Genomic DNA, 10,739 nt, shown 5'->3' with positions numbered 1-10,739 from the left:
CCAGAAAAACGCATTTCAAAAAAGTTATAAATTGATTTGCATGTTAATGAGGGAAATAAGTATTTGATCCCCTATCAATCAGCAAGATTTCTGGCTTCCAGGTGTCTTTTATACGAGCTGAGATTAGGAGCACTCCCTTTAAGAGTGCTCCTAATCTCAGCTCGTTACCTGTATAAAAGACACCTGTCCACAGAAGCAATCAATCAATCAGATTCCAAACTCTCCACCATGGCCAAGACCAAAGAGCTGTCCAAGGATGTCAGGGACAAGATTGTAGACCTACACAAGGCTGGAATGGGCTACAAGACCATCACCAAGCAGCTTGGTGAGAAGGTGACAACAGTTGGTGCGATTATTCGCAAATGGAAGAAACACAAAATAACTGTCAGTCTCCCTCGGTCTGGGGCTCCATGCAAGATCTCACCTTGTGGAGTTTCAATGATCATGAGAACAGTGAGGAATCAGCCCAGAACTACATGGGAGGATCTTGTTAATGATCTCAAGGCAGCTGGGACCATAGTCACCAAGAAAACAATTGGTAACACACTACGCCGTGAAGGAGTGAAATCCTGCAGCGCCCGCAAGGTCCCCCTGCTCAAGAAAGCACATGTACAGGCCCGTCTGAAGTTTGCCAATGAACATCTGAATGATTCAGAGGAGAACTGGGTGAAAGTGTTGTGGTCAGATGAGACCAAAATCGAGCTCTTTGGCATCAACTGAACTCGCCGTGTTTGGAGGAGGAGGAATGCTGCCTATGACCCCAAGAACACCATCCCCACCATCAAACATGAAGGTGGAAACATTATGCTTTGGGGGTGTTTTTCTGCTAAGGGGACAGGACAACTGCACCGCATCAAAGGGATGATGGACGGGGCCATGTACCATCAAATCTTGGGTGAGAACCTCCTTCCCTCAGCCAGGGCATTGAAAATGGGTCGTGGATGGGTATTCCAGCATGACAATGACCCAAAACACACAGCCAAGGCAACAAAGGAGTGGCTCAAGAAGAAGCACATTAAGGTCCTTTAGTGGCCTCAATGTAGATGGAAAAGCATGCAATTATATATGTATATGTAGTGTATACAATTGTACCTATGTGTGTGCAATTATGTGAATATGTATGGCGGCGTGTCGGCAGCTGTAAAAGAAAATGACACTATTTGAGCATATTGGCATTTAAGTGGTAGATCCCTGGTAGTAGCAGAAGTATAGCTCGGCTCTGAATGTGGAGTAAACTTTTTAGCGTGAGTAAGCAAACAGCGAAAATAACAACATAGACACAGGGTTATCATTAAGATCACTACTGAGGCGGCAGCCGCTAACATATGGCCAATATCCCACCAAGTAATATGCGTTCCATTCTCCTCATCACTCTTCACACTATTTCCCAATTTTACCTGGTACCTTCCATGGACCACCTCTCCCTTGACCAATGATACTGCCCTCCGCACATCCTTAATAGCGACACTGAGCAACTGGCGGGCTATAGCAACAGGAGTACTGTTTTCAATGAGATGCCCATGCCACCAAGGCAGAGCAATCATGCCAGTAAAAACCTCCCTGGTAGATGAAAATACCCCAAAGTAAATGAGTCCGAGACCTGTAGACACATAGCAAGTTGATTGGGGCATGTCAAAGGCCCATACTGATAGGATGGCAGTGGGGTAATAAAGCACCACTGAATAAGTGAAACTTGTACAGCAGTCTGAGATACAGACAGAGGGGTTACTGTTATCATGGCTGCTGAAGTATTACTAAAATGCAGAAGGGTAGAACAGGAGGAAATTTTAAAAGAGACTGTTTTTGTGCAGCAGTCAGCAGTGGTCATAAGCAACCCTGCAGAAGATGGAGTCATGTATCCTGACGTCCCCAGGCGATATACAGTGCCGTTAGAAGGGTTACCTATAGATCTAAAGCGAAAAGAGTTAGAGAAGGTCTGGGAAGCTATAACTGCAGGATAGACTAAAAGGTAATGTAAAGTACAAGTAGAGGAAATCTGAGGTACAGCTACAATCAGTTGAGTAGAAACATTTGCAATAAATGCAAGAGTGGTGTCTTCTGTAGTTTAAGAAGGTGGCAGTCCCATTCTTACATCTAGTATATCATCCTTTAACATATCTAAAAGGTCTCTGGCTAAAACATCACAAGCTCGACCTTTAGACTGAGATATAGTGATGTTTGTGATTACATCAATCATGGCTTCTGAATATTGTATAAATGCATTCCCTGTAATTTTCACCATAGTAAGAGTGTGTGTAAGGCTCTTCAAGTTGTGTCCCAGCCCTTGTGCGGTCTGGGATTTAATCCACTGGACATATTGCCGATCTATCTCTCTATATTAACAGAGCTCATCATTGAGTTGGTACTACCAAACAATCTACCAGTATTGCCAATAATGCTCCTTTTCTTTCTACTACCTGATGTATGTGTTTGGATATGTGATGTGCGAGTGTTATAGGCTTTTACTTGTGTTCTGATTTGCTTTCGAAGCCATTGTGCCGAAGCTAGATGATCTTTACAAATGCTAATACAGTTGAAATGTCATACTCCACCTGCACAGTTACCATGACAGCACCATGTAAAACAGTCTTATTAGGGCCTATTCGGATTATGCCATTTGTAGGTGGGTCATAGAACTGGGGACATGTATTTGGAGGCTCATACCCACATGTAAACAAATTAAAACAATGTTCATCTGTACACCCATTGCTGGTTGTAGGGTGTGTCGAAGAACAATCAGTCTTCAATGAGGTTGGAACGTTCATTGTAATATCTTTATTACATGCAGCGTGGAGAAAAACAGTGAATCAAGACGATTCCAAAGTTACTCTGCTTTCATTTGAAAAGTCAGAGGCTTTTATACACAAAATCAAAGATCTGGTTATAATTAGAAAGTCATTACTATGTTATCTTAAAGGCTAACTAAGCAGAATATATATCATTATAGAACAGAGTTCATAGGTCAACACATGGTTTTAGGGAACAGGCACTTAAGTCATACCGTTTGACATTGTCTCCAAGGTTAACAGAAATCAAACTACCTTCTGGCCTGATCTTCTAGCTTGACCTTATCTTTCTTAAGTATACAAGAGAGAAAAACAGGTGTGAGACAATATTGACAATATTGTCCCGACATGCCATTTTCCCATAAGATTGGTGGCAGGTGGGTCCAGCCTGCTGTGACATTAACTATCTGTCCAAAATCAAGGAGGGTGGAGTTAAGGTATGAAAAAATTGCCCACACACATACAAAACTACCTAATCCGTATCCTCATCATATACATTCCCAATATCAACTGTTCCATCTGAAGCTGTAATGTGAGAAATATTGGTTGAAGATAAGGGTTTGAATAATGCCCCCAAAGGGTCTGTACCAAGAGGAACGGGGCTCTGAAACCAGGTCACGCCATAATAAACAATAAGAGACTAAGGATGGTAACTCCAGCTGCATGACATTTTCTCTAAGGAGGTAGTATTTTATTTCCAGCAGAGTCACACTTTGGTAACCTTAGCCCTATACCGGGCTGGGGAATAAACACAGTCTGAGCTGAAGTATTGCCTATTACAACTGGGCCTGTATTACTAAAGGTGGAAAGCCACATATGACAGGACAAGACACAACATAAAACATACAGTTGGGGTCCAGAACTGGCTTATCCCCGTTGTCTATATAAATTTGGTTTATAATACACTGCAGTATTGGAATCTTCTGCTTGTTCTTCTTGTTGCGGGCCCGGAATCTGTAAAATAAGAAAAACGCACTCAAACTCAGGTTAGTATTAGTACACGAAATTAACTTGAATCCCTTTTAATTAGCCAAATATGGCTTCATCTGGGTCCAATGCTCCCATTACTCTCCAGCCTTATTCCCCACACACACAGATGTGTCTGTCGTTAACCTGACCTCAAATGGTCCCTCCCAACGGGGTTCTAGACCTGGCCTGCGAGGCAGGCACTTAACCATGACTTGACTGCCCACCTCAGAAAGTTGAACTTTAACATCTGATTGTGCATCATCCATCTTATTGTCCACTTCTGCTTGTTCTGACCTTTGGCAGCTTTGGAAAGTTCTTTAAGACATTTATCTAATGTCACCAGATAATGTCTCAATTGGTCTTGAAAAGGCCCTGACGATCCTGTGCCCCCTGGAGGGGCATCGGGTGGTATTCTCAAAGCTCTGTCAGTCATCAACTCATAGGGCGTCAAGTATGTGGTTTTGTTTGGGGAGGCCCTGATTTTCCATAAAATGGCTGGGAGAACCTGAGACCAGGTATTCCCTGCAGTCTGTATGGCTTTGATCAATCTGGCTTTAATCGTTCTGTTCATGCGCTCCACCATCCCAGAGCTCTAGGGATGATAGGGGAAGTGGAATTTCTGCTTGACTCCCAAAAGCTTCATGGCCTCCTTCATGACCTTTCCCACAAAAGGTGTGCCATTATCAGAGTCTATTTGGAGGAGTACACCCCATCGCGGGAACACTTCTTCTGCCAATATCCATGCTTCTGTCTCAGCAGTACAGTTTCTGGTGGGGTATGCCTCTACATTGTGTGAACTGGTCGACAATGACAAAATATATTGATTGCCTTTGCTGGCAGGTAAAGGCCCTGTGAAATCTATCTAAAGTTGGGTCAATGGCCCCCTGGGTCGAGGCATGTGTTTAAGTTTCACTTTGATGGCTTTTCCTCCATTACAGGCTGCCCACACAAGGCATCGCTGACAGTACTTGGCAACTTCACATCCCACCCCAGGCCACCACCAAGTATTAGTTAATTGATGTAGCATAGGGTTTCATCCTGTATGGGCTGTCCCATGATACATGCATGACAACTTCCGTTTAATACATGTGGGAGCAACAACTCTACCCATAAGGTCCCTCCAGAGTCCATCCTCCTCTTATGCAACTCCTGCTTCCTTCAATTTTTCCATCTCAGCCCTCTCTTCTGTCTCATAACAGTCTCTAATGTCTTCTAGTGTTAATTTTCCCTCTCCTGGTGAATGTACTTTTACTGGTGAAGCTAGGACTGCATGCGCTGCCTCCTTTGCTGCTCTGTCAGCTGCTGTATTTCCTCTCCCTTCCATTGTGTCTTCCTTCTGGTGAGCTTTGACCTTTATTACAGCATGGGTGGCTTGCATAAGTTTTCTAATTATATTTTGGTGCTTAATCTCATTTCCTACTGCAGTACAAAAACAACGTTGTTGCCAGGATTTAGCATAGTCATGCACCACCCCAAAGGCGTAACGGCTGTCTGTGTAGATGTTAACCCTTTTGCTTTGCCCCATTTCTAGGGCCCACATGGCACACAAGAGGACACAATCGCTGGGGTCCAGTTGTCCTTGGCCATATGACATTAACTAAGGCTACCAGCTGTGACATTAGATCCATTCCCAAAATACTTCCCTCTGTGTAATACACCCAAAATCGAACCCAAGCCATATTTTCTCCTATCTGCAGTGGGGTCACTTAATTTACTTAATTTGTATTTCCTCCTCCTACTCCTTCAATTGTTATAGACTTAGACATTGTTTAGAGTGGTTGGTCAGTTATCGTCACTGAGGCAAATACATCCTGACCCCAGAGGCCGCAACTCCCTATTTGTTCTGTTGTTGCTGGGCCAACACCTGCATTAAGCCTTCTAGTAGCTGCTGGTGTACATTAGTCATGTCTGGCTGTTGATGTGGCCTATTCTTTAGCCATCCTTCTTTCCTACCCCCTTTAGCCCAGCACATAGCCTTAGTGTGACCTTGCTTTCCACAATTAAAGCATTTTGCCTTGGGGCATTGGCGAACAATATGTCCTGTTTGTTTACACACGTGACATGTTGAATCAGCAGGCCCTGTTGCTGATTTCATTACCACTCTCTTCTTCTCCCCATGTTACGGCAATTTTAGTTTTACCTTTTCCTTTATCTCTTTTCTCTTTCTCCCTGTCACGCTTTTCTGTATTCATTTTTGTTAAGGTACAACTTGACTGCCAGTCAAAACCCTTCAGGTACATGTGGATCGCTTCCCAAGTGTATCACAGCAACAGTAGGAACCCTTCAGTGCATTAGGAAGTAAAGTCACCAACACAATGCCAGATCGTTTGTCTTCAGTTTATTTTTGCAACAACACACACTTTTATACATGTCAGAAGTCTGATTGCCAAGAGTTCCGGGGCAGGTACATACAGATATTACAAACATATTACAGATCTAGTTGGTAGGCAGACATGAAATGTGTTCAATCTCATAAGTCATAACATTCATAACACACTCAAGAGTTTCAGCTGCACGGTTTGTCTAGTAGTAGATGACGTGGGACTCATGTATATTGTTTATGTTATTAGCTCTGAGCTGTTCCTCAAAATATAATATAAATATAGGGAGTTTGGGGTTTGACATTTCCAAGATTTTTCATAAGCTTGAAATTTCCTTTCTGCATAATCAACAACAGATTAATCTGGTTTCTGGGTTATGCCTACAATGTAAGACCAATTAGCATGTTCATTGCCCAACACTCCATGCATTTCCTCTCGGTCTTGATTTTGCCTGCCAGTATCTCACTGACTCCCCATCATGTCCTACCCATTCTGGCCATGTTCATCATCTGATTATATCACACATTTCTTCCCATTTGTCACGTGCTTTTGATCAATGTGTGAACATCCTTCAATGTTAACTGATGTGCTTCACACAAAACTTCAATTCCCTCCCAAAATTTAGTATTAGGGTTAGCCCATTTAAGATCAGCTGGGCTCAAGGGATATGTTGTCTGTAATTCCTCCCCTCCTGGGTGTTCTGTTACACAATACGGTGCCATAGAGATGCCTCTTGGCCTGCCGTTTGGTGGGCAGCTGTTTTCTCATCTCCAAACAGCTACTCTCTCTCTCTGTATCTGAGTTCAGCTTGCAAGCATACAGTGGGGGAGCAGAGGCTGCAGCTACTGTAGCTGCCCCCCCTCTCCCTAGGTGGATCGTATCCCTTGTCAGCTTGGTACTGCCTTTCTGCTTCAGCTATGATGTCATCCCATACTATCTCCCAGTCTCCACCTTCCTCATTCCCCTCACTCAGACTTCTTGGTTTGAATCGCATAACTCTGTACAGTTTCTGTTGCACCGTCCCCATTGTTTCCCTTATCGCATCCTCCAAGCTACAAACTGTGCCTTCTACTCCACAGCAGACTCCCTCCTGTCCCTCTATCCACTGAATAAACAACACCAAAAGAGCATATTTTTCCCTTCCCCCCGACTTTAAACCTCTCAACCACTGGAGATTCAGGGTCCCACCCTTTATTTATAGCCTTGTCTCTTATTGTCTGCAACTCTTCTTTCATGAAATGTACAACCTCCACGGAGTTTGGTAACTTTAACTTTTCAACTTTTGCGTTTTCAAGACGTGCCAGTCTTCGGATTTTATTTATTTATTTTATTATATATTTGTTTTATTATAATTTATATATATATAATTATTATTGATTTACACCTCATATTAATTCCTTTATTCTCTACAATACTCTATAGTGCCGTCGAGCCAGCCTTACCAAACAGACTTCTATGTACATCAGAAATCACCTGATCACAACCACTGACTCTGGCTGCCGGACTCAGCAGACTGTTTCACTGATCTATGATCACTAGCTGCACTCCCTCCAAATTCCAAACACACACACAAAGACAGAGTATTAAACAGTTACAGTGTAGACAGGGTTTGGATTACAGGGGGATTGGGGGGTCGAAACATAAATATATCGTAATGAAAAATGCCATCTGGTTCTCCGACGACCACACCCCCCCTCACAGTATTTCACTGAAGCCCCCCGGTCTCACGGTTTTTCACCTTACCCCACTGTCGCGTTCTGCTGACACCACCCCCCCCCCCCGGTTGTCATTGTATATTTTGCATTTTGAATGTAGCCCACAAAACAGAACACTCTCACACAAAAGCGACCTGTCACACACTCACAAAGAACACAAGTGTCTCCCTAGAAAGGACACTTTACTTTGTCAGGCGACACCCCCCGTTATCCCTGGTCCACTCAATCCAACAAATTTTACTCCTGATAGCCATCAACTGTCTGAACACAAGACACTCTCACTATCCCTAAAGGGCAGAAAATAATACTTCTTACCTTGGTTTACCAGACAGTATGTTGGCTCCCAGGTTTCAGCACCAAATGATAGGGAGAAATTTTACTCCCTCAAAAAATAGGTGGATAAGGAATACTCAGGACCCGATTTAACTTAAATAATACCAAAATAGTTTATTCAGCTACAACGAAGCGCTCTGGAGATTGTCAGTCGACAAGACACATATAAAGTTTTTCTAAAGAACATGCTATCATATACAAGATGACTCCCTTTGATGATGTCAATGAGGTACCCCAAAGTTTATCACACACATCTCCTTTGTCTTATGTTCTTTCTATATCCTTGGATGAAAATGTTTTTCTAAAATTCAGCTACACAGAACTACTGCACCTGTCCTCTCCGGAGCAATACACAAAGCTTAAATTCATGGGTTACACAATCTTGCTGCAAAAAATGGTGCAAATATATTATATTTGGCATTCAGACAGGGCACTGTGCCACATCACCTGTGTGAATATTCACATGCATGTGAAATGGTTACATTACACTGTTATTATTATTAAGGAGTTTGGGGAATTCAACAAATGGGAAATTACATAAATTACAATTACAGGAAATTACATTACACAGGTGAAGTCTGCCTGCAAAATTGACAACATAAGGTGGGGTGTATTTTTTTTATGGCTGTTAAATATGGCTAAACAGTACACTTCCAATTATGTCAAATTATTATTACACTGTGTATTTTACACATTATATAATGAATTTAGTCAATTCAAAATAGACAGGGAGCACATTAGGAAATAAGCTGAACAGCTTACTATGAGTTTTATGTTCCTTACTACCACTCACCTCAGCTTCTGCCGTCCCTGATGTGAACATGCTCTCGTCTCTAACATCTATACTCCTTGCCCCTGCCACAGGCTCAGATGGATCACTCTGCTGAATTGGACGAGCTCAAAAAGCTTTTATAATACCTGAATGGTCAGGTACATATAGCTCTTACATCTGGAAAATGCATATATCTGTCCCATATAATACAAAGTATTTTAGAACAGTATACAATAATATGAAATGATTCAATTTCCAGAAGATGGAATATAATTATACTTTATTGATTTGAGGGAAAACTGCAGTGATACAGAATCAAAATAATTAATTAATATGTAAGTAATAATGTAATTAGTTACATATAGTACTAGAAGTTTATTTATGTACAAAATGTTTACATAATAGTGTAGGCTTGTATAGTATAAAATATATAAATTATTTATATATTATTATAGTATGGTATAAGTTAAGCTATGCAGTCAGTAAACATCCATATAATAGTTAAATAATATAATCATGTAGATCAATTAAAACATAATGTAAGTGCAATGAAAGACTAACAGCTGTAATGTACCGCGGGGCATGGGAACAGGGGGACGCAGTTGCGGTGCATGGTAGAGGTGGTCAGACAGGCCTGGCTTGGGTATCGGCAGGTCAGGGCAATCAAGGGCAAGGCAAAGACGTGGTCATGGTCACAGGCAAGGGTCAGGCAATCAGACAAACATAGTCGTGTTTGGAAGGAAAAGCAAGGGGTCAATGATTCAAAAGGTTTTTGTAAGGCATAAAGAGACAGCTTGGAAATGTAGAATAAACTGACACAACTTTGCAAAGGCTGGGAGTTAGTGAGGGGTTTATCAGTGGAACAGAAAACCAGGTTGGGAGGTGCAGGGTGAATGGGAGAAGAGGGTGATTGCAAAAGTGCACATGGGTTTCAGGAACGTAGATTGAATGATTGAATGAAGAGGTGACTGGAAAAGGGTGATGGTGAAATATCGTGGAGAACTGGGGATGTGTTTTGAACTGTGACATTAACCCCCTCTCCACGATCCGCCGGAGCCGAACTGGACCGGACATTTGGCCGAGGAGCAGGTGCAGTGGGATGGACATTGGAGACAGGAACTCAGCATCGCACCTCTGGACCATAATACTCCCAGTCCACCAAGTATTGCAAGCAGCCCAGGAGGTGACGGGAGCGGAGCAGGGAGTGCACTGCATATGCAAGACCGTCATCCAGATCTAGCGGGGGAGGCAGAGGAGCAGCAGGAGACGAGACAGGCTGGGAAGGAGATGGCAAGGGAGCCGACACCACGGGCTTCAACAGGGAGACATGAAAAGTGGGTGAGATCCTGTAATGAGGGGGCAACTGCAGGCAGTAGGCAACCTGATTGACTTGGCGCAGAATCTGGAATGGACCGATATATCTGGGGCTGAGCTTCTTGGAAGGGAACTTCATTTTAATGTCTCAGGTGGACAACCAGACCTCCTGTCCTGGCCGATACTGCGGGGCTGGTCTCCGATGCCGGTCTGCTGTGGTCCTCTGGCGGTGGATCACGCGTTGCATCTGGGTGTGCACCACTTGACTGACTGCAGCACTGCGGCAAAAACAGTCGTCCAGCGTCGGGACATCAGTTGATTCCTCATCTCAGGGGAACAGGGCAGGCTTGTATGCTAAGGTGCACTGGAATGGGGTGAGGCCGGAGAAAGAGCTGCGCATACTTGGCCCATAATAAACAATAAAAATTGGCAAAGCCCAGGAAGCGATGCAGCTCCTTCACAGTGTGGGGCTGTGGCCATTTGGAGACTCACCTTCTCCAGGTCCATGTGCACGCCGCTGGCATCGATG

The sequence above is a fragment of the Amia ocellicauda genome, chromosome 22, assembly GCF_036373705.1.
Source record: "Amia ocellicauda isolate fAmiCal2 chromosome 22, fAmiCal2.hap1, whole genome shotgun sequence".
Lineage (NCBI taxonomy): Eukaryota > Metazoa > Chordata > Actinopteri > Amiiformes > Amiidae > Amia > Amia ocellicauda.
The sequence above is the reverse complement of the archived record's forward strand: the minus strand, read 5'-3'. Positions refer to the sequence as shown.